Source organism: Epinephelus lanceolatus, chromosome 10 (genome assembly GCF_041903045.1).
Source record: "Epinephelus lanceolatus isolate andai-2023 chromosome 10, ASM4190304v1, whole genome shotgun sequence".
In the NCBI taxonomy this organism is placed as follows: Eukaryota; Metazoa; Chordata; class Actinopteri; order Perciformes; family Serranidae; genus Epinephelus; species Epinephelus lanceolatus.
This window is the reverse complement of record NC_135743.1, coordinates 8,348,053-8,374,036: the sequence shown is the minus strand read 5'-3', so window position 1 is coordinate 8,374,036 and position 25,984 is coordinate 8,348,053. Positions and strand designations below refer to the sequence as shown.

Here is a 25,984-nt window from a genome sequence, read left to right as displayed (position 1 = left end):
TTCACTTGCTGATGTTTTAAATCATGATGGATTATTTACAGCCACTATTATCAAAAGCCCTTAAATATGGCCACTACTAAGAGCGCATTTCCTGCAGAGCGTTTTACAGATAAGAGGTTCCACCTCTGTTAATGAAAGTCAGATGTTAGCAGTGAGTTAATTACAAATGTCAAATGTATGTCTGATTCTAGTAGGTTCAGAAATGAGCGTGATGATGCGATATTAGATTTGAGATTCTACAGAAACCTATCGGAAACTGGATCTCATTTTAATGTCAAGAAGGCTCCACCCATAGTAGTCAGCAGCTTGTGCACAAGTGTATGAGTATGGCCAAACACACATGTCTGCACACACTTGCTTCCTTTTCATTAAGACCAAGGAGTGCAAGCAAAGTTTGCTTTTGTAATTGCCTTGCTCTTGCAGACTGTTTGACAGGCAAACAGTGGTGTGGTCTGGCTCTTCAATGTGCCAGAAACTCTAACAAGCAGTGATTAACCAGAGGCAAGGCCGAGTCAAACCGCAAAGTCTACATCAAGAGCGGAGCACGAATAAAACCTTTCTCTTGTTCTGTCAGAGACGATAAAAGATAAGTAAGGCAGAGAAAATGACCATTTCAACTGAGCAATGGAGGAAAGTCAACGCCAGACAAAACTGTTGTTTCACTCGTCATAGTTTCTCAAGGTTCAACTGGCATTTGCTGGAATCCTTTCAAAGCAGGCTTTTCAGTGGATCTTTCACAATTCTCGCCTTCACCTGTAATACTCTGATGCGAGTTACAGGCCTTGAGCTGCAGAATCACACTTCATTCTCTAACACCTAGTTTAACTCGTTGTTGAAAAGGTTGAGGAATTTTGAGAGGCAATGAGTAATATCATCATCCAAATACTTTCTTTAGTTTGCCACGCTCAAGGCTGAAACATGCTTCCCTTGGCTTAGCACAAACACAACAGACAGCTGGTGTGGTTCTGTCCACCGCTGACACAATTCGCAAAGCTAAACATATTTCCAAAACTATCAAACTATTTTTTAAAATGTTGTAGCAATATATATGTGTTGGTGAAACACAGTTTGACATTTTGAGGCTAAGGCGGTTAAAGGGCACATCCAGCAGCAGCACAGTGCAATGATCAGTATTTGCTGATATCACTTCAATTCTGCCAAAATACGGGTTTGATTCAATTCAATTCATGGGCCTGTGATTATATTAGATGATATCAGTAAATTTTAAGGCTGCCCCCTAATAGTTGATCAAATATTAATCGACCAGAAAGGCCATTAGTCGGCTACATTTCATTCGTCACTTAGTCACAAAAACAAAACAAATGAAAAAACAAATGTGAAACTCTCTAAGAAGCTGCACCTTGTCAAAACAAATCAAAACCTATGTGACTGGACCATGTGGGAATTTAATTTGAAAGGACAGACACAGGAAGTGGCCACACTCAGCAGTCAGACAGGAATCACATTACAAACCAATCACAGCCGACAGATATCTTTCCCTTCTTCTGTAAATATTCAGTCTGATAAATATGGAAAAGTTGATCATGTTAGTGCAGGGCTACCCAGAGCTTTACATCTGTCCCACGGACGATAGGCCTACACACTGATAAACAGCTCCTGGAAGGAGATCAGCTCTGCACTCAGGATTTCAGGTAAATAGGCTATACGATGCTGCTTAGCAACCTCAGATACAACCTGCCGCCACGCTCCTGAAAGCTGGCACAAAAAAGGCACAAGAGTAGTGCCCAGGTACCTGCGGTTATTCCACAGGCTAGTTAATAACATGTCAGGCAGGAAATCCAAAGTGTGGGATCATTTTGAGAAGGTGAAGGATGAACCCAAGGTGATATGTAAACTCATCTTCATTGGTCGACTACAAACATGACATATCATCTGAAACATGGAAGTAGCTACATGCCCATTAGCCCACAGCGTCATTAACAGGCGGCTCGCTCAGTGTGTGACGTGCACTTGTAGATAAAATATAGGCCTATATTAATGAAGGTTCATTAGTATGGTTTTGTATTTCTCTGTAATGTAGCACAGTGTTAACAATGTTACTGATACTATTCTTTCTCACACCTTCAACTCAAACCACCAAATTATATCATTTAATAATTAAATTAATATCATAAACATGCAGGCGACTAGTCGACTAATGGCCCTAAATGATGACTATTGGTCGACTAGGAAACTTCTTGTAAATTTCGTCTTTATCTTTTTCTTAGCTGCTTTCTATTATCTGACGGACACTAAGGTGGCTAGAATTGTTTGAATGTTCAGGAAAAAGGTGAGCTTGGACAAAAATGGTGACGTGCCATGGGAATTTCAAAATAAAGGTGCAACTTAAAAATGACAATATGTATCAATGTTTTCACTTTGTATCAATAATGCTAGATTGTTGATCATTGAATCAATATCTGGATCCAGATCAATGTATACTTACACACTTACAATGTAGCCCAGTGGCCAATGGCAAATGGTCTAAGTGCTTTGTTTTTTGAGCATTTTTACAATTTAACATTGTCAAACTTCTTTGTCCTAAATTCAGGTTTTACTTTGCAGTGATGGAAAACGTGGAAAGGCTCAGTCATGTTTTGTTCTTAACTTTTGAAGAGACAATTACTTTAAGTTAATAAAAGTGACAGTCACTTGTGCTGTCTTCTTGAGCCAAATAATGTGACTTACACAGGTAAGGGCAGGTGGATTATCTTTATACAAATCTTACCTTTAGCAAGTTCAACCTGACCAGAAAAGATTAGCTAAGTATGCTTGCTCTTTTTCAGAGATGCCCTGCCTCACACCTGGGAGTACAACCACAGTCATCTGCTGCTGGCCACTCAGCAGCTCTGCTGAAGTAATTGGAGCCCTGAGCCTTCGTGCAAGTGTCTTGATCAACAGCACGTGTGCGATAATTGCTGAGGGAGAGCCGAGAGTTGCTCATTTACTTTCCCTGCTCAGATTTTCGCCGCTGGTCAGTCGATCTGAACCAGCAGGCTACTGATCACATATTTTGGGACTATTGAAGTATAAAAGGGCTGCACTGAGCTTCCAACAACAGCCTCCAGGACAAAACAGATTTCTCCTACATAGATTTGATTGAGCTCCATAACACTAATAAATGTCCTCTGTATTTCAAGATGTAACACCTCCTACATTTGCAGCCTCTTTATTGCACATTACAGTAACTGTACATAAGCACACACTTGTTATACTGAAAGCACTCCTCAGATCACAGGCAGCACTTTTGTGAAAACAAAATGTATTTTTAACTTAGATGAGACCCTCAGAAATGTGTTTAGACTGTCATGGTGGTTTGATTTGACATTTCAATGGTAGTCCAGGGTTTCCCGCACTTTCCTGAATTTGTAGCAGTCCACTATGACAGCAGGATTTGTGACCAGTGACCACATATTGAGTCTCCGCTCATTCGGAGCACTGTTGGAATATAAACACCGTTCAGTTTAGAGCTGCAACAAAAAATTGACTAGTTGTCACTTATTAAATTATTCGGCAACTACTTTGATAATCGATTAATTGGTTTGACTAATTTGAAAAGAAAAGAAAAAAGTTATTCTCTGATTGCAGCTTCTTAAATGTGAATATTTTCTTGTTTTTTTTTCTCCTCCATGATAGTGAGCTTAATTTCTATGATTTGTGGACAATTGAGGACATCATTTTGGGTTTTGGGAAACACTGATCAACTCCATTTCACCATTTTCTGACCAAAAAATTAATCAACTAATCGAAAAAATAATTGAGAGATCGATCAACAATGAAAGTAATTGTCAGTTGCAGTCCTTGTTCTGTTATTCAGAGCACCACACTCTGGCCTGCAGAGCGTACTCTGGGCCTAGACGGAGCAGCAGAACGCCAGGCGCAGTTAAAGTAAAAATTACCTGCTCATTAATTCGTATAGAAACAGAACACTTTATTTGCTTCAATTGATCCAACCACACACTGATTGACTGAACAATTCTCCACTCCAGGACTCAAACTAAATTAACTGCTGCCAAAGAAAAAAATAAAGACTCCGAAGAGAGAAGAGTTCTGCCTGTGATGCATTCAAGGACCCACAACAACCTCCCAATCAAGAGAGGGTACACAGACAAAAAAAATTCTGAATATTTGAAACAGTTTTGAATACTCATTTTCCGCAGTATCTATACACCGGTACCAGCTGCACTTTCTCGCTCTCTCGTAGACAGCTAGATAGCAAGATAGATAGGTCGGTAGGTATGTCGGTATGTGGGTAGGTAGGTAGGCAGGTAGATAACTTTATTGTCCACCTCAGCGGAAATTTGTCTTCAGCTTCTCTCAACAATCAAAGGTACATACAGACACAATACACCATTAAAAACGCACAATTTAACAACATATATATGATACAATACTGCAAATAGGCAGGTAGGAGCAATATCTTATATGAATAATAAAAGAGTGCACATCTTTAAAAAATTGCAGGGAATAAAGGGCCTCTTATATATGTTCCGACTGATTCTTGGGTGCCAAAATCGACACCCAGACAGGAGAAACTCAAACCCTGAGTGTAATGGATGTGAGGCATCGGCAACTATGTTTGGCCTTTGTGTAAAGCACTATCAAATACACTGCTGAGTTGTTTCTGTGACTTGCCAATCACCTTCCCCATTGTTAATGCTAACCCTAGTCATTCTGCTGTTCCCTACCATTAACCAAGAAAAGAAAAGTTGTTATGTTATAGCCTTTGTTAATATTTATCTTTTTTTGTTAATATTTATCTTTTAATAAAATATAAATATATAAATGTACTGTATATATTCCCAGGATTTCTCTAAGTACTAAATTGAATATGTTATAACTGAGAGTATTTATAAAGGTTGGTGCCAAAGTTCCAGCAGTGATCACAAGAAGTGTAGCTACAGTATATCAGGAAGCTCAGTGTGTCAGTTCCTCCTCACTATCATCATCTCTCATCTCTTGGCAAACTTGGGCCGAATTTATCAAGTCTGCAGCAGCTCTATACCATCAACACTCGTCTCTGCCCTGCTCCCCTTATACTCCCCCGCTCTTGTCTCTTTGCAGCCTCTCTCTCCTCTTCTTCCTGCCCAAGAGAGGAGACACGGCCATAAATCTCAGAGTAGCTAATGAACTGCATTTAACAATAAAATGCACTGGAAATGGAACATTTCATTTACAAGAAGATCAATGGCAGTGACAAACACCCTTCTCGGAGCGACTAGTTAGCGGGATGATGTTCCGCAGGCAATCCAATCAATCACTGCACACCGACGCTGAGATCAATCAAAGAAGGAAAAGGAAGAAGGAAGAAAAAGACTTGAAGCTTTTCTCTTTATACTGTATTCATGGTCTTTATTTAAATAGGGCCACTAATCACTCGCTGAAAAGTCCACCTTCTTGTCCCCTTATTTCTCTCACTCGATGGATATTCTCTCTTTTTCTTGGTATTCCTTTCTGTTGCTCCCTCTTCCTCCCTCTAACCCTGCGAGCACTGGGGAAAGCAGTTGAGAGGCAAGAGGAGGAGAGTGAGTGATAACCATCCGGGGAGTCAAGTGCTCCATCACCGCCATCCCCATCTGCGACCCGACAAGTTCATAATGCCAGGCATCTGCTTTCATTTATAAAGGCCTCACTTAGCCCTCACACACACTCACAGTCTCTCCAGCTCTTTTGCTACGCCCTCCCCTCCTCCTCTTGCTTTCTCTCTCCCGTCACTCTTTTTCTATCCATCCGGCTGGCTGAGAGGGAGAGCGCCTCTTGTCCCCCGCCTCACCTAATCCTCCTCATCTCCTCCTCTTCTTCTGCTCAAGCCCTCTCAGGTTTTTTCCCCATTTGTCCTCCACAGTTACATCCATTCCTTTCACTCTCGGTCTCCATCTTCTCCTCTCACCAGGCTCCCACTTAAATCCAAGAAACTATAAAGTAGCAAAGCTGACAGTGAGTAAGAGTCCTGTTTTACAAATGTTCGTTTCACTTTAATTAGGAAGATATACAAAATATTTCAAGTTTGGAAATAAAAAACTGCCAAAAAGTTTAGAAATTTTAAAGAAAACTTTGAATTGTTATAATATAAACTTAATTTACTGTGGAAAATAGAATATTTTCAGAAATAAAAAAAAAAAGAAGGAAAATCCACTTTTCAGTGTTTGGTATCATCAGATCATATTAGGTTATGTTTCATAATTTCTTAAACTCCACAGAAATGTAAAATTAGTAAATGAGCTGTTTAATGAGGTATTCAGAGCAGAATTAAGACGATGACTGTTTTCACAGAGACACATACGCATCAATATTATGAGCTTTTTTAATAGACCTGAAACAAGAACCAGTTGATCAATAGAAAATCATTTTATTACTTATATTAAAATTTTGATGATCAATTAATCGTTTGCTGTGTAATCAAGCAAAAATGACAAATCCTTGCACAAAGATCTGCTGCTTTTTAACCTTCTATATTCATTTTAAATTAAACATCTTTGGGTTGCGGACATCTTAGGAAGTCACCTTGAGCTATGATAATTCATGATGAACATTTTTCACTTTGAGTCCATGCATTGTATCTTGAGCAGGCTGTCAATCAACAGCATTCAGTGCACAGAGCATGCAGGCACTACAACAGTCTGCAAGTCAAGAGCCATGTTGTGAATCGAGTGGGCAGACAGGCTTTTTAGTGGATGAATCATATGGTCCAAATGTCAGTTTTAGTTAGAGAATACTCATTATCTCCTGTAAATGCATACTGCAGAGTGAAAGTTTGACAGAGGAGACATTTGCAACCATTAGGTGGTGCACTTCTCTCACTTACATGCGAGGGACCTCAAAAGAAGACAAAAAAGAAAGAGAGAGAGAGAAGGAAAACTTGCTCTGCCCATTATGAAGTAAATTTTCTGAAATGGGTTTTTATCATGAAAAATAAAATGCAACATCTGTTGTAAATATATTTGGATACATTAGTGTGTCCTCTGAGGGCTGCATGGAAATCACAGGCAGTCTTTGTGTGTATGTGTGTGTGCCCACATGGGCGCACGCACTCGTTTGTGTGTGCGGGCATGCCTGCTTCGTTTATGCAATGAAGTGGCCACACAGATTTAAGCAAAAGACAGAACAGAGCATTGGACTGAAGAGTGGACTTCTCTTTTCCAGAAGGCTTTTGTTAAACACCTCATGAAGTACTTTTGATGGAGCACTTCAGCGTTAAATCTTTGTCTGGAAAAGTAAAAAAGGGCAAATGCAGCAATGAGGGAGACGGATCCTGAATGTAAAGAGGCAAAAGCTGAGAAAATGTGGCGAATTACAGTACCAACACTTTCACAGAAAATAAATATGCTTAGTTTCAATCCTTTTGGCTTCACTTCTAGACTCAAATATATCCTGTAAACATCAACAAATGAACTCAGAGGTTATGACATATTTTAACCATTACCACACTTATTGATAATGTTTATATGAAATGAACTAATAATACTTTATGCATTACTGTGTGTTTGAGCTATACGCCTCTGAAATGCTCCAAAATGGAGACTATAAGGCAACGGTTAATTGACAAAATTGTACCTCATTCTTTGTCACTTTTTGGCCTGTTAGTGACAGAGGTAAAAGTACCACTGCATTCACTCAGTAAGTGCGTTTCCACCCACCTGTCTTTACCCGCATTTTCAATTTGTGCATAAAAAAAAAGCCTGAGCAAAAAAAGTTGTTGTACCAATAAGAGCAAATGGCAAAATCATAATCATGATTATTTTGGTCAGTACTGAGATCGAGATTATTTAACACGATTACTTATTGACTTTGGAAACATCATGCTTTTATTGAAGAAGGCTACGTCGACTTTATAAATCCATTCATGGTTTAAGACAGTCCAAAAAATATTGGTAAACATTAGCAACTCTCGCCCAAAACCAAGAGCCAGAGTGCTAAAGCTCAAATTTGTGATGTCATAGGGTATAAAGTCTGGAGCTGCTTCATAGACAATCAATGGTGTAAAATGTTTTAGATTAGGGCTAGGCAATTAATAGAGAATTAATCGAAACTGACATTCAGAACCTCTAACCAACGTAATCTGACCCCTGATTTTGGGTTCAGTTGTTTTTTGTTTTGTTTTGGCATTTTGTTAATACCTTCCTGACTGTGTTTGTGTTCTTGTCCCCTTAAAAACATACTCCTGCATATGTAGTCACTTGACTCCGCCCCGTCCAGTCCAGTCCACGACCTGGAAGCAACATGAAGGACAACTGAAACACTGCGCCAACTCAGCAGCTTGAGCAGCTTGTACTAAAGAGAAACGGTGTGTCCATTGCACATTTCGGCTTTCGTGAAGACGACACCGAACAAAAAAGGAATCAAATATAAACACTGTGGAAAAACTGTTTCAGTGACCAAAGGTCACACCACCAATCTGTTTCAGCACTTGGAGCATAATCACGTTACTGAATATGAACAGACTGACTTCTCTGGTTTCTGAACTGAGAGAGAGTATCTCATGTTCATAAATGCTAACTGAACTTCCTGCCATGGAGATAACATAGTGGGATTCTTAATTTAGGTGGTGATCCCCTTTAAACTTTAAAACTTTTATATTTAACAGTGAGTTTCTTGGACTTTAAATGCAATTCAACTGTAGGTGTTTCACTGGCCATAGGTCCTACTGCAACAGTCAAGGCACTGAAATACTAGCATACTGTCAATAAGAAAAAATGAACAAAATTCAAGAACACAAATGTCAGACACGACAGACTGATTAAAATGCACATGTGAAGGCACACTGTAGCTGAGCTCAAGCACTTTGACCATATGCTTATTTTGGTATTCTCTATGACATATATGTCAGTGTGGGTGGATATCTGCAGCAATTAACACTCTACAGCATTAGTTATTACTTTGCCTCAGTCAGAATCTGCAGTTGGAGGCCGAACGCTGTGAAGGACTCCGTTTCATCCTACTAATCCACACATTCGGGTGATGCCGTCGTAAATGAAATGTTGGCAACTACTCTGAGAGCTCCACCTTGTAATGTAATGAGGGCTCAATAGACTGCACCTGCAGTCTCTGCAGGGGCAGTGGGTTATTTTTTTAAAAATGAAGTCACAGGTCTGAAATGTCGCTAAATCTAGAGAGGAAGTGACCAAAATGGCAACACTGAGTGTACCACTGTAGGAAAGGCGTGCGCTGGATTTAAAACACGAGACCAAACAAGAGCATCATTGTCAAACAGAATGTGGCATAAAAAAGTTTAATCTCAATTTCTTGTTTTCATAATTGTAAAAGTGTAGTTAATAATCAAAGATGCGAAACTTCAGCTGTTTTGCTGCATTTCTCTGCTTTACATTACTCCAGTATATCTCACCTTTAACACCATTCAAGGATGTTACCTTGACTTCTGGGAACGCTCCCTGTTTTCTGACATTTTACACATTACAGCATTAATGAATCAATCCAGAAAATAATTGACTGATTAACCGATAATGAAAATAGTCATTATCTGCAGCTCTGCAATTAATTAATTTTTAATGGAGCCATTATTTTTGAAATGTCCATCAAGACAGATTGGAACACATTATCTAATGAAACAAAAACTAACTAATAAAACTTTAATAATGAGCACATGTAGGATATTGTTGCAAATCAGTTGTATTTATGAGATCTTAAATAATCTTTGTCAGTATAAAGTTTGAGTTATCAAACTGTGTGCATCACTGTAACTGATCCCATACTGTACAGCACCACTCTCTCATGTTTTAGTATCTTGCACTGTGTCTGCTGCAGCCGTTTACCGCGGTCTACGTGTCCTTGTGACAGTGTTGTTGACAGTTGACAGCTCCCTCCCTCCGTGCTACCGTCTCCCCCCAGCTGGCTGGCTCTAACGCTAATGGTCGCCCTCAGTAGGAGCTGGCGGGTCGCGGGTGCCTTTGCCGTCATCATTAAGCACCATTGGTTTAATGAACGCGGCATTTAGGAGTGCTTGGACCTTCATGCTCCGCCGCCTCATTAAGTGGAAAGCAAACTAATATGGGGAGCAACCTAGAGCTCACCTCTAGAGATGAGAGAGGGAGCACACACACACACACGCACTCAGACTTGGTGTCTGAGGAGGCCTTTGATGGAAGGGGCTTGAACCAAGTTGTAAAAGATAAGAGAACAGCAGTTGTTACAACTTTGAACATGTAGTACCACTAGCAGCAACACCAGCAGTTTAACAGTGATGACAGCACTGGTAACACCATCACTGGGGGTGTACATCACAAGTTTAATTACAAAATGGTATTATATAGATTCTTTGGATGATAATATATTTGTTGATATCATTAAGTCTGCCACTTTACAATTTCCATTCCCCAACTTCAGGGGCCTGCGATCAATATGAGATTTTATCAGTAAATATCCTCATTGTCTTTCTCTTGGCTGCTAATATTTATCTGCCTGACACTAGGCTGTTTAGGAGGGAGGTGTACATGGACATAAATTGTGACACAGACATGCCATGGAAATTTCAAGGGCTGCCCCCTAATAGTCGATCAAATGTTAGTCGACCAGAAATGTCATTAATTAGCAAGATTTCATTGGTCGCTTAGTCGTAGGGAAAAAAAAAAAAAAAAACAACAACAACAAATGTGAAACTCTATCAGCACCTTGTCAAAATAAATCAAAACCTCTATGACTAGACCACGAGGGAATTTAATTTGAAAGGACAGACACAGGAAGTGGCCACGCTCAGCAGTCAGACAGGAGTCAGGTTAATTTCCAGGGCTGGTACCTGTGGTTATTCCACAGGCTAGTTAATAACATGTCAGGCAGGAAATCCAAAGTGTGGGATCATTTTGAGAAGGTGAAGGACGAACCCAAGGTGATATGTAAACTCATCTTCATTGGTCGACTACAAACATGGCGTATCATCTGAAACATGGAAGTAGCTACATGCCCATTAGCCCACAGCGTCATTAACAGGCGGCTCGCTCAGTGTGTGACGTGCACTTGTAGATAAAATATAGGCCTATATTAATGAAGGTTCATTAGTACGGTTTTGTGTTTCTCTGTAATGTAGCACAGTATTAACAATGTTACTGATACTATTCTTTCTCAAACCTTAACTTAACTTGCCCTGCCCAAAACATATAATTTACTAATCAAATTAATATCGTTAACATGCGGGCGACTAGTGGACTAATGGCCCTAAATGACGACAATTGGTCGACTAGGACAATTCTTAGAAATTTTCAAATTAAAAGCATATTTTAAGGATGACAATGTGCATCAACATTCTCACTTTGCATCAATGACATTAGATCACTAATCACTGAGTCGATATATCGATCCAGGTCAATGTATTGTTAGACCACCCCTATCCATCACTAGCAGAAATTCCTGTATCTTCAGCTAGTGTATTGGTAAAATATCAGTAGTAACAGTTGTTAAAATTTTAGGGTTTGGTGAGGAGTGAGTACATAAGGTTAATACATAATCATCCTGATTGGCATTGGAACTTTTTAACAATTAACTGATTAGTTGATCAACAGAAAAGCAAATCACCAAATGCTTTGATATTTGATTAACTGTTCAATATTTCACATTTCAAACAAAAATGTGAAAATTTGCTGCTTTTCTGTTTTCTATGTCACTGTAAATTGAGTGTCTTTTTATTTTAGACTTTAAGTTGGTTACCTTGAACTTCAGGTAATTGTGATGTGGCATTTTACTAAATTTATTGAGGTTATAAAGACTTAATCATTAATTAATTGTTTGAGAAAATAACCAGCAGGCGAATCATGAGTTGCAGGCCAAAAAAGGTCAAGAATGGGGCTTGCAAACAGTGTGCAAAAGATCATTTTTGCTTCTCTGCAGGTTAAGCGTTTTTCCACATCCATATTATAGTTTGGTTTCACAGCCAGTATGTGGAGGAAGAATGATAACAACAACCTGTAACTCTTTCAGTGAGAGCATTGTATTAAAATAAACTTGAAAAAAATCCAAAGCATGTCCTTAAACCCATGAAGAGGTCGGTTTCATCAGTGAGAGTTACAGGAAATTTGTTTAAGATGTCCTGTTACAGAACCTGCCAACCAATCAAAACCTGGCATTTTCCATGGCCGATACATGGAACTATTCTAGTCTAACGAGGAAAGACTAAATCTGAATAGCACTATCCTGAATAAACTATGGTTATAAAATATAAAAATATAAACCTGAAAAGTACCAGCCTACATACAACATTCAAAATCCATACACAGCACCCTAATTTCAGTCATGACCCAGTTTCAGTCTAAAGTCTTTGGCTTTCAGAGAAGCTGTGAATGAGGGAGACTTCTCAACCTGCCGCCCACTCCCTCAGGTGGCTGTGCCAAAATCTGCCCACACCTTGCCATCCATCCTGCCATTTTGTCCATCCACACATCCCCTCCTGCCCCTCCTCTTCCTGCCTCCTCTTCCTTCCTCATCTCCTGGTCCCTAGGGTGGGCCTGGGTGGAGATAATTCCCTCTCTACACAGGAACAATTAAGGGCTCGGCTCAGGGCTTTATGGTCAGAGGAGCAGCTGCTTTTTGCCATTTCTGGGTCCATAACTGTCTGAAATGACATCGTGGGGGGTAGAAGAGCATCCTGGGCCCCTCCTCCCGGTTCTATACAAGAACCATAATTCTTTTCCGCCTATTCAGCATATATCACGCACGTCTGTAAGACAACTATAAACACATAACGTCACAGAGTATTTGATGTTTGTGTGACAGATTGGAGTTGCAGTCAGGCCATAAACATTTCTTGTGAGCAGATGCTGAAGAGGCCCAAATAATTAGGTTGTTTCAGATAACCTGAGTGGGCGGATCCTGAGAACAACAGACACCAGAGCGACGTCCCGAAACAGAGGCAACAGGTAAGAAGACGGGGAAAAGTAAAGTGGAAAACTAAGCATTGAGTCTACTCAAAAAAGTTGTATTCAGCTCACAGGAAACATTTTAAAATTCTGCTACACACACTGCTGATGATGGGCTGAAGCCAAAGATTATGTTTCCTAGAAAACTGATAATACAATCTGCATTTTTAAGGTGTCCTGTGGAGTTTTCTCGTAACCAAACAAAAGGTATGTTTACATTCAATATTATTTATTCATTGAGTGTATTGTTGATCTCTAACAAATGTCTTGAATGCATTTCCTTCCTCATAAAACACATGGGAAAGCTCACATTATTATAGGCCAACCTTTGTTGGTGCATTGCAAAAAATCTTGCGGTGTTAGAAGTGGAAATAATAACTTGTAAAACTGGATTAGGATTATCATATTATCAAGAAGACTGTGTGTTTGTGTTGAGGGTTAGGCTTGAGTGGCATCACGGTATTACGATATACCAGGGTATTTAGAAATTCCAACTAGAGATGTACCGATACCACTTTTTCCTTCCTGATACCGATTCCGATCCCTGAACCTTAGGTATCTGCCGATACCGAGTACCGATCCGATACCAGCACGTACAATAAAAATGGATGGGATATTAATTATAGTATGTCTCAACTCCTAAAACTCTATGTAAAATATTAAGAAATTAATACATAAGCAGAATGAAGGCCATAAAACTTTTTTTCATTATTATTATCCGTGTTGACACAGATCAAGACACAGGTTAAAGGGCAGCCACACAATTTGGTAGCGTGCGTATGTGTAATGACGTGAGGCATTACGTGGTATCGGATTGGTCATAGGCTGTACTTGCCGATACCCGATACCGCATTTTAGGCAGTATCAGAGGCATTTCCGATACTAGTATCAGTACAACTCTAATCTAATTTTCAATACTGTCAAAAATACAGACCTTTTTCTATTAAACTTATTTTATGTAGTGGACAGCCTGCGCCACTAGAGGTCAGTCTCTACTGGTGGAACAGGCAGCTGAGCCAATACACGTGTTGACTGTGAGTGGTGGGGATAACATTACAGGACTGTACACGGCTGCAATGGCAGAAATCAAACTTGGTGAACTAAGGATTTATTTCAATCAAACCTGAGTTGGTAATTTTTTCCAACAATGGACTAATTAACTAACAAGAATAACTACGACTAACAAGAATAATTAATACGGATTTAGTGAGTTTTATTTTGTTTCTGTCAAGTTTGATTTAAGTGTCTTTTATCATTAGTTAATAAGATAATTAACCTTTTGATACCTGAGCGCCTTTCATGCCTTTCAAGCCTTTCAAGCCTTTGAACCCTGAGCAAATTGGTGAAATTTCTTTCAAAAACATGGGGAATAAAGGCAATGAGCAACTTGGTAAGAAATGTCCCGCAAATTGCAAGATAATTATAGATAATAGATAGATAGATTTATTATAGATAAATTTAAAACTAGGGAAAAGAAAAAGCAAGGGAAGAACTATAATATAATTATTAATATTATTGCATTTTAAAATGATGTTACAGAATTATCATAATTTTTGAGCACTCTTTCCAAGTCCTTTCCATGTTTGTGTATTTTTAACTTCCATTTTTTTTTTTAACTAACTTTCTTGTTTTTAATTTTAAGTAATTTTTAGGAATTTCTTGCTAATTTTTGGGTGATTTCTTGTTTTGTTGCTCATTGCCTTGTTCCCATATTTTCAAAATAAATCAAGCCAATTTGCTCAGGTTTCAGAGGGTTAAACTAACATCAGTTTTAGTTCGGATAAAGAAAGAAACTTGGATTAAGAAGGTGTACAGTTATATTTTTCTGTTAAATAAGAATAATAGGAGAATACCACCTCAGTGAATGTTTCTTGAGTCTATAATGTTTATTTATTAGACTGCAAAAGAGAATGACACTGCCAAAGCCTGTTAATTGAGAAATAATTAAAGAAAAATACAACATGGGAAAAATGATCACTGGTTAGCATTCAACAGAAATATATCTGATAATTAGCCATTTAGCAATGGGTTTACTTAGAAAGTCTCAGGGGAGCTATCAATGTTTTATGTTGGCTAAAATGAAGAGATATCCAAATATTACCAATGCAGTAGTCGATACTGTCATCCAGGAACAACCTGTTAGCCTCTGACCTGACCTTGGAATAACTTAATTTTGGCTTCACCCACTGAAATTTAACTCAACCAACGTGATGACGTTTGCCTCCAGAGAAATGCTAGTATGAACACTGAAGCTTGGATCAGAGACGAGGTGTGGGCATGTGTGCTTGAATGCGCATGTGAGTAAATGTGTTTGCATGCATGTAGGCTACATGTCAATGTATGACAGAGTGATGGAGACAGAGAGAGAGCTGTGAAAAAGAGAAATGAATGAGTGGGAAGTGGGGAGTGAAAAAATAGCTTGGTCTTTGGCTGTGTCATCTTAAGTGTTGATAAGCGATACCGAGGGAGGTGTGAATGGTGTTAACAGGGTGCCCCAGAGAGGCTAATTGCTTAAATGGAGGGTCTAGTCATTATGGAGACCCTCGCAGTGATTAGTGGAAACAGTGATATGATAATATACAACAAGTGATTCTGCAGACCCCATTCAATTTCACAAAATACTTCAAGACTGCTCATAAGTATCCATGAAAAGGAATTCCAAAAGTATTTAATGAGGTAATACAAAGACCTGACCAGGGAACAGGCTTTTTAGTGACTACACTCACACTCACTGTGTACGAGTGACTTTTATTTTGAAGTTCAGCTTTGATGCACAAGATTTGTTTACACTGGAAAACACCAGGATTTCCCATACATGGCTCTGAGTCAGAGATTAAATTGAATTAACTAGTTGTAAGTAGGGGTGGGAATCACCAGAGGCCCGTTGATGCGATATTACCACAATACTTAGTCCATGATACAATATTATTGCAAATATAACTATTTTTAATATTGTAATTATTACCTTTTTTCAACTACAGATTAAGGATAAACTTGGACAACATCTGTTTTTATCTATTAAGATAAAGTTTTCAGTCTATTCATCTTAATTCAATCATTTTTATTGCAGCAACATATACACCGATCAGTCAAAACATTAAAAGCACTGACAGGTGAAGTGAATAACATTGATCATCTTGTTACAATGCAATGTTCTGCTGGGAAATCTTGGGTCCTGGTATTCATGTGGATACTACTTGACGTGCTCCACCCACCCGAACACTGTTGCAGACCAAGTAAACCCTCTCATGGCAGCAGCACTTGTCAATGGCAGTGGCCCCCCCAGCGGGACAATGCACCATGCCACATCACAGAAACTGCTCAGGAATGACCTCAGGAATGGGACAAAGAGCTCAAGGTGTTGACCTGGCCTCCAAATACCCCAGATCCCACATCTGATTTGGTGACTGACCTGTGCAGGCATGAACACAGGACCTCTAGGGGGTGCCCTATAGTGTCTGGCACCAGGGCGCTGGCTTAACATCTTTTCATTCCTGTATGATGCGAGGTGGGGTAACAGCACGTCCCACAGATGTTTAATCAGATTGGGATTTGTGGAATTTGGAGGCCCAGTTGATGCCTTGAGCTCTTTGTCATGTTCCTCAGGCCACTCCTGAGCAGTTTTTGTGGTGTGGCATGACGCACTATCCTGCTGGGGGGCTACAGCTACTGGGGAGTGTCGCTGCCATCAGAGGGTGTACCTGGTCTGTGCTGGTGTTTAAGTGGGTGGAGCATGTCAGGTGGTATCCACATGAATGTCAGAGCCCAAGGTTTTCCAACAGAACATTGCATTGTAACAAGATGATCAATGTTATTCACTTCACCTGTCAGTGGTTTTAATGTTTTGGCTGATCAGTGTATGTAGTGGACTGAAAAAGCAGTTGATCGTATTATATTAGTTGGCTATGAAAAGTTTAATTTGTATTTGCAATACTGATAATTTAAATGATTAAAAAAGGCCATACTTGGCGTCCCTGTATCCATACAATATCACCACACAAAACATTGCGATACTATGCTATTCCAAACTGTAGTTATAAGTAAAGTACAGCCCGACTTGACAGCTTGACTTATTAAAAAATAAATAAATCCATGTGCAAAAAAATACTGAAATAAATTTATGGATGAAAAATAACTCTGATTTTGAAAGTGGCTATTGTGGCTGCCCAGTCAATAAACTGTCTATCACTTATTTAATATCGCTCTTGATTTCTACTTTCTCATCCCAGTTTAATCGATGAACAGATTGATTCATTTGCATTATTTCATTTATCAACATGTTAAAAGAAACTAATTAAAAATAGTCATGGCAATGCAGCCTTGAGTACCGTGACAGTGCTTTTCCATAAAACAGAGAATGGTGATAGAAACAGGAGCTCATCCTTGTCATAGGTCACTGCCATGACCATTTAAACCTTATTTACTCCCTTTGCCTATTTATGATCACTCCTTCCTACTCCCACTGATGATCTCCATCCCTGTATCTCCGCTGTTTGCTCATTATTTTTCAGATGGAGGTCAAGGAAAGACATCTTCATTAGGACTTGCCCAGAAAAAGTTGGATCACTCTCTTGGACTGTTTTGGCAGAGGGAGCCCAGACAACCGAAATAGCCCTCTAATGCTACAGATGTCCTATTGATTGACTCGCTGTCAGAATCAATAAGGTTGGGTTTTCAAAATGCCTGGGCAATCGCTGAGACGTTAAGGTTGTTCCTGGATAAACAGCAAGATTTATGGGCCAAACTGCAGAGCGGATTGCTGAATAGTAAATCTCAGCCCACAGGTCACTGTAAAGAAGAGCTTGAGGAGTACTGATAGGTCTGATACTGCTAACTACAAAACCAGCCTGATTTTATACAGTTTTTAAAACAGGGTTCATACAGACAATTAGAATTGCAATTCAAGGACTTTTAAGTACTGTTTCAAGCACTGCTTTTTCATGTTTTAAGGAATTCACTCATGGCAAAATGTATTTTTATTTATAATTTCTTTTTTAACTTAAATGATGTGATCAGTGTGTCTCTTTGCAGTAAAGGTTCATTTATCAAACTCTTTTTAGGCATGACTGTTCGTAGGGCGATATGGACAAAAATTCATATCTCAGTATTTACAGGCTGACTAGCAATACACGATATATATCTAGGTATTTTCAACAAAACAGGCAACATGTTTTTAGTCACAAGTCAAAGCCACATTTGAGATGTCACAAGCACTTTTATAAAAACAGACTGTGATCAAAATAAAATGCAAAGACAGGGATTTTTTTCCCTGTTTGAAAATAAACAGCTGCACAACATGTAAGAATTATATAAAATAAACAGGAGGGCTGTACGGTAACGTTTTTGCACAGAGCACTAGAGCTACAGAGGTTTAAAGGTTTGCAGCACAGGACACAAAACTATAACATGACTATAAAAGTATCAAGTAGGTCTAAATACATTGTAGTTTGGAACAATTAAAAATCTTTGTGGGGGGAGTTAAAAATGCCTTTCAAGTGATGGAAAATGATTTAAGTGGTTTTATTTTTTTAGGCAATTAATCTTATTTCTGCACATAGCATCAACAGAGATGGCGAGGGAGAGAAGGAGACAGAGACACTTTGTCCGCGTTATATACATCTTGTATACGAAACATCTGTGTTATTGCTGCATTTTTTAAAACATCTGTCGCCTACATCCAGGCGCTGTCTCAGTGTCTACTACATTCTCGGAACCCATTGGCTGTATTCGGCGTCTGACTTCCGGCAGACGGTGATACAGCCTCTGGGGGCAGACCCCGATTTTTTGGCATTCCCGTTTGATTTGGTCGGAGGAGGTGAATTTCCATTTCCGACTTCCGTTTATATATAAGTAAATATGCTGAACCATTGCGATGGATTCAGAGTTTGCAGTGACACCAATTATGTTCCACCTCGTTACTTCACTGCACGGACCGTTTAACCTGGCAACAACTGCAGCCGGCTCAAACGTGACTGATCAATATCACGCGGACTACAAACAGCCTACAACTGGAAACCAAGGCTCTTCCGCTCTTCTTCCGGAGGCAAGCTCTCCGGGGTTTGCCTACAGACTCTACATTCACTGAATGTAGGGTCTGTATATAGAGACTAATGCTACTATAATGCACCACTATGTTGGGCTTTGAAAACTTTCAATCCAAAGAAAGTTTCAGAGTGAGAGCGTCAATGTAATCATAGAAACTGCAGCAAGCTGTGTCCCAGGTCCTCCTGCCTGCCCCACACCTACTGACTGACTAAACACGGCACAAGACGAGAGGCAGGCATCATGTTTCCCTTTTATTCGACAGTATCATCAGCTCCTTACAAAAAGGAGTACATGCATCAAAGAAAAGTGGCAGTGTATTTATCAGCAGAGATTCTGCCATCTGCCTGTATTTTCCTATTTTCTTCATATTTTCTGTGCTCAGGACGTTTACGGGCATGCACCCCCACAGCACTCAGGTGAGATCGAGGCTTTGTAAAAAGGCAGAAACCAAGTGCCAGACCGCAAGTAGCAGGCATCCAAGAGACACAGCACCAAAAAAACATGAATACAGTGAGGCAAAACGCCAAACAACAGAGAATCAGAGATTGGCTTTTACTTTCACTTTCGCTGGCAAGTGTGTCTACAAACAGTAACCAACAACTCTGTATAATATACTTTTAAAACAGAACTATCTGAAAGTGGTGTGAGAAAAACAATGCCAGCTGGATCTTAAGTTTCACCTTCAGTTTTTGGTGGAGCTATTACATCAGCGCACTGCTGAAGAAAGAGGAAAACAAGTCACTGTGAAAAGACGACTTGTTAATTTAAGTCGTGTTAAATTTAGTCAGGTCAGCATCGGCCTAGTAGTTTTGCCAGGACTTTCAAGGATCAAGGATTCTCTATTGTCATTCCAGCCATGCAAATACATAAAAAGAGTGAAATATAGTACTCAGATCTCTGCTTTTATTAAATAATAAACATCATAATAAAACACTTGGTCAACACCTGAGTAAGAGTGGCACGAAGTATCAATAAACTAACATGTTGGGAGGAACATCATCAAGGCGAGGAAGACAAAAGAGAGAGCGCACAGCAGTCACAAGACAGTAATGTGTCAGAATTTAAGATTTCTGATTTCTGAGTCTGAGCAATTTAATGACACTGACTTGATGATTAAAACTTTGCTCATAATAAAAGACAGCTCATGTGGTTCATTCGAATTTCAAGGACTTTTGAAGCACTTTGTCAAAGAGGGTATATTTTTTAAGGTATTCCAGTATCTGAGATTTTCTCCTCAAAATTCAAGCACTTCAAGCAACTCATGAAATCCCTGTTAAAATAAATACATTTTTTAAACAGGTCCAGCTGATTAAGTAACATATCTCACACTCATTTTATCCCCAACACGGACTCTGACCTCCGTTCTTCCACAAAGCCAAACTACCACTCCACTGCTACATTTTAAGGACAACACAGCAAACTGGTTCACAAAGTGACAACCACCACTACTGTTCGAAAACTGCTGAGAAAGCAACAGCCTGGCCCACAAAGGGTTAACCCCAAACACTCATTGTTCAGACTCAGTGGGGCATGTGGCCTCACTCAGCTACCTGCCCCCACCACGCCCCAGAACTACTCACAGCCAAGGTCCCCACGTCACTGTATTCATTAATTATCAACTTCATTTTTCACCACAAAACTGTAAACAAGATGGGGAAATGGGGAGCTGGAGAGCGATTAGCGAGGTAAAGAAGGCTGAGGGAGCGAGGGAGTAAGAAAAGAGGAAGAAAAGATGAAGCGTGAGGAAAAAGAAAAGGGGAAGAAGGTGAATGAGAATGCTGTTGGGCAGAAGGGAGGACCAAACATGGGGGACAAGGAAGGGAAAGTGACATATTTTTTGCAGGGTTTGTATTTTTTCACCAAGCAACGGATGTTGCAGAGGCATCCCAGTGCCTGTTCCCCTCCTAATTATTCCAATTATCATGGCACACTATGAAAACGTGATTAATAACACAGAGGATATTGTTGTGGCAATTAGCCATATGGTGGTGGGACTCTGCTCTGTCACGATTTTGCCATTAGCATCTACTTATGTTTGTCAGAGGCATGCAGCCATGACAAGCTCAAGTTCTGCTCACCTTGCACTCCCCACTGAGAGGCACACGCTGAGGGTGGGGGGAGCTGGGTATTCCTCCTGGCTTCTCGCCTGAGTGAATTTTTTATGTGGCATCCGGTCGGACTGGGGACAAAATGTCAACCGGCGTCTGGGACGGCCCATCAAACTCTGGTGCTCCTGGGAAAGGGAGGGGAAGGAGGAGGCACGAGACAAGAATTATTTGTGCTTGCTCGTTATTCAAACACAAACAAAATGTATTGATGCATATATCAGCAAGCTCTCTCTCCATACTTTCTGTTTATTCCCTTAAAACATAAAGTACAAGTGCACATGCACGTTCATGCACATGAACAGACACAGTGACATGCAAACACACACTAGGTCACAGCCAGTCAAATGAGTCGAGTTGACTCTGAGTCCGTCTCCACGGTGAGCAGTTTTTACAACAAGAGCCCCCTTGTTAAGACCTGTTGGTATTCTCCAGATGGCAATAAAAATGCATGAGGTCTGCTGGAACCGTGGAGAAGAGCTCAGCCACTTAAGTAGGAAAAACAAAACCTCAGAGAAAAAAAAAAGCAGGTAGAGTGTGTCGCCAAGCTGATACTCCAAGGACTGAGAGGAGAGCTTCAGATGAGTGCAACACCACTCTGGCTGCTGGTGTGCACTTCCGAGAACTGAGGATGTGCATCTTGTTATCCATCTTATCAACTTAAGAGAAGTCATCTTGTTATGCCACACAAGCTGGCATTTGACTGTCAAGAGTAATGTTCTGTGGATGTTTGAATATCATTTCAAAGAAGCCAAAGTGAGAATGATGAGCTGGGTGCAGGGTTACAAACTTTGGAAAGCTAACGGATGAGATGTGCCTCTAAACAAGTTAGCCTGTGTTTGAAGAAAGTGACACCCTTAATTGAAACAAAATGAGTGACAGGAGGAAACATTTATGCACTTTGTAAAGCTCACAGAAACACAGTAACTTTCCACTCAACAAAAATCCTAAAACTTCTACAGTACAAACTGGATTCAAATACCTGGATGGTCACATAATTATCTTTGTCCACATGTTTAATGTACCTAAAGCTTATAGGTGGAGTTAAATGGTTGTGTGTGAAACGCATCATTATGAAATACAAAGCGAAGCTCATATGAGGAAACTTTAATGATTTTTGGAAATAAGATCCAATTTGACATCTACTTTCTCAAGAAGCACTATATTTCAATTATTTCAAGTGTCAATGTACTGTACAATATACACTCTCAACACACATGGCAGTTTATTAGGTACACCTAGCTAAAGCTAACGCACTAGACTGCAGTCAGCATGCTCCCAGTTTGGAGAAGCAGACAGGAGCACCACCATGGAGGTTCAGCAATGTACTGCTGTGAACAGGGGGCAGCAGCAAAATGTATTTAACCACCTACGAAAATCAGTATCAGCACCTTGACGTCAGACTGCCCTTTTCTTTTGGCACTATATCTTCTCAGTCATTGAACTTTCATATTCCTACAAATAAGCCCTGCTTTGTGGCATACTATATTACACCACAGTTAGTCTGTTGCCCTTTTTTGGCCTCCAGTTTTCACGTAAGTTTCCCTTCTCTCTCTTTCATCCCTTTCAGTCTCCATCTGCAAATGATTCTCTTCTCTTCTTGTATTTGTTGTCTCTTCACAAACCACTTAAAGGCTCACCCGAAGAGCTCACCTGTGGTGTACTACAGCACGTGGCACAGTTGCACCTATGCCGAGTAATACAGAAGTTCTACAGTTGGGTGCCAAAGCAAAAGGCTGTCTGACGGCGAAGTAAATCAGTGAAAATATTCTCACTATAACGTCCACTTAAACTGATAGATTTTTTTAAGTAGGCCTTTTTTTAAGTGGCTAAAATATGTTTTGCTGCCGCCCTGTCCACAGCACATTACTTAGGTTCTATGGCAGTGATCCATCTCAAAAAATGAAGTCATAATTGAATTCATGTGACACTTACAACTTCCCAAAAATGGCTGACACACTAGGACAACATTACCTCATATACATTCAAAACAGCCGAATGTATTAACACCCCGCGCTACTATATCACATTCTGGTCCTCCCTGTCATTGCATGTCTAACTCATAAACTTGTAAGCGGTTTTGTTGAGCGACTGCAGCACAGCCTCCCAACTACTAGAACCTGCCTACGCAACAACAAACAGAAAGAAGAAACTGAATGAGGAAGGAGTACCTGACAGCAGCATGGATGGCCACATTATCTCAGGGCCTTAATATGGGCTGAGGAGTGCAGCTGAAGAGGAGGGATATGGGACTTTTCATAGCCATAATTAAAACAGCAAGATAGATTCAGTAATTGAATGAAAAATCAGGATCTGAGCAACATCTGTGCCAACCACATAAATCATTTCAACGAGAGGCTTGAAATGCCATAAAACCCGTGTGACTAGGAGTCAGAGAGCCTGTCAAATGCATCTCAGGGCGGCACGGATGACAAGATAACAGACATTGGACCTGCCACTTTAATTCACTATTTTAAATAAACTGGTGGGATGAAAAAAGCCGAGCACATGACCAGAATGTCACTATACAGGGCTTCAGGACATGAATGACACCCTACAATACAAACTAAGACCTGAGTGTTGTTTTTGTTTTATTTTTATCTTAGAGGAGAAATGTGCACTAAATACTGTTGTACTTTTCAAACACACGTGGTAACAAGCAGGACTTAACACATACTGGTGCGCAAAAGGAACAAGACAGAAGATCAAGTGTGAGACTTCCTGTCCAATGGGTAGCAGGGTGCTGAAATCTTCAGAGTGTAAACAGGGTCACGTATGCTGCTTTTGCCAAAACCACATCACAAATAAATTAAAGGTCACTGCACCGTCTGCATTTTTTCCTGATTTGCAGGTGCAACAAAACATCAATGATCACAACATAAACCACAAACTGTCAAATGCGAGCAAAGAATGCGAGGAGCACTTATTGTGAAAAAGTTTTAAAGCAGTTTAATGAGCCATCACACCTACGCTATCAGTCTAACCTGTGTTTGTGATGTGTGAACTTAAAATCAACATAGCTCACAATGCATTGTGGGAATCATTGTTTTTAGGTCACTATTCAACTCTTAGCTCAAATGTCACAACCATAAAATAAGCATGATGTTTGCCTTTGTACAATTTTAATAATATAATCAATTGTACTTAATACTAAGACATGAGTTGCCACATACCAACCGTGGTGGAAAGCAACTAAGTATACTGACTGAAACACTGCACTTAAGCACAATTTTAAAGTACTTTAGTATATCAATTTTCTGCTACTTTATACATGTGCTCCACTACATCAGGAGGCAAATATTTTACTATTTACATTTATTTAATAACTTTAGTTACTTTGCAGAGTCAGATAAACATAAAACATAGTTAACAAATAAACTAGGATTTATTACTAGATGTTAAGATAAGAATTTATCCATTCCAGCAGGGAATATTTAACAATCATAAGTACACAAAGTAATAATAATTAGCTCCACCTTTACCAGCTGCAACATTAAAGGGGTGTGCACCTTACTGCATCAATGATCACATTGAAATTATGTACCGTAACATAAGTATTCTGAAATAGGCCATTCTGTATAATATGTACTTTTACTTTAAGTATTTTAATGCAAATACTTTTACCTACCTAAGGAATATCTGATATACCGTATCAGTCAAAAGTTTGGACACACTTTCCCATTACTTGAATGAGAATGTGTGTCCAAACTTTTGACTGGTACTGTACCTCAGTGCAATCTAAAGGGCAATTAGTTGCCAACTTTACTTACCTGCTTCAGCGCTTTTTAAATAAAATGTATTATTATTATTATCATTATTATTATCATCATAATACAAGATGACTTGTAATAGAGTATTTCTAAACTGTGGTATTGCAGTTGATATAACTGTGTAGTCAAACTATTTTTAAACAATTGAAAGAGTGAATACATTTTTTATTGAGTAACCAAGTTACACAAAAACTTATAAATAACATAAATATTAAATAAAATGATATTTCCAGGAATAGTTCTTGCCTCACATTTGAGTCTCATCTGACTTAACTGATGTAACATCAGCAACAGCCTTTTAGTAATACTAGTAACAGCAGTACCACTTAAAAAAAATAAAAGTTGCTCAACTGTTTTTGTAGCACTGGTAATGGTACAAGTAGTGGTGACAATAGCAGAGTAGTATTGCATTATACTAGAAGGTGTTTCTAATATTTTGGGCACCCCATTTCTCACAATTATGCTAAATTTAAAACACAGTTTATCAGCACTCAGCAGTTACAGCCTCCAATACGATCATAAAGTTAGACCAACATCTATATCAATATAAAGGCATGTATATACATGCATACATCTGTAATTGGTTTCACAAGAACAAGTTTTTATATTAAATGAACGTTAACTTAGCGAGTGCGTGTATATACATACAACATAGCTTGTCTATTAAACACACATGAAGACACATTTCATATCTACTCTTTAATTAGGTGACGTGTTCAGGTACCTCTATGTCCAGCAGCTCTTCCGTTCAGAGACCGTTAGCTCCGCCATTAGCGGCACCGCCTCTTCAAATCCTCACATTTTCAGAGCTGACTTGACTCGAAGAAGTCGCAGCTCAGTTTGTTGGTTCCAACATTTGTAATGGTGTAAATCCGTGTAACACTTGATATGTATTTCAACAGAAGTTGTGAGGGTTCTATCTCCGAGTTCCAGGTCAAACGTGTTAGCAACAACTCTTCAGGTACAGCTAGCTAACGAAAGCTAACGCTAGCTGTGCCGTTAGCATTGTTTCACGGGTGGAAATAATGCCCATCAACAGGTGTTTTGATGAATTAATAATGCCCCCACAGTTTCAGCGCAGTTTCACAAAGTGGAAACGCTGCAAACGTGTTATCAACTTGTGTGTTTTTCCTTATTGAGACGAAAAAACCGCCATGTCATGAATTTCAAGTCCGGGTAGAACCGTAGACCTGCTTCACGCGCC

The 25,984-nt window shown here is 39.5% G+C and overlaps 1 long non-coding RNA gene across 1 annotated transcript; it reads right to left on the bottom strand.

The window, feature by feature from the left end:
- Positions 1 to 3,944: 3,944 nt before the first annotated feature.
- On the bottom strand, positions 3,945 to 25,984 carry LOC117266486 (uncharacterized). The gene is made up of 3 exons (XR_004502494.2): positions 25,505 to 25,984; positions 20,984 to 21,138; positions 3,945 to 5,083 (listed from the first exon to the last, which is right to left on the bottom strand). It is a non-coding gene; the product is annotated as an uncharacterized LOC117266486 (long non-coding RNA).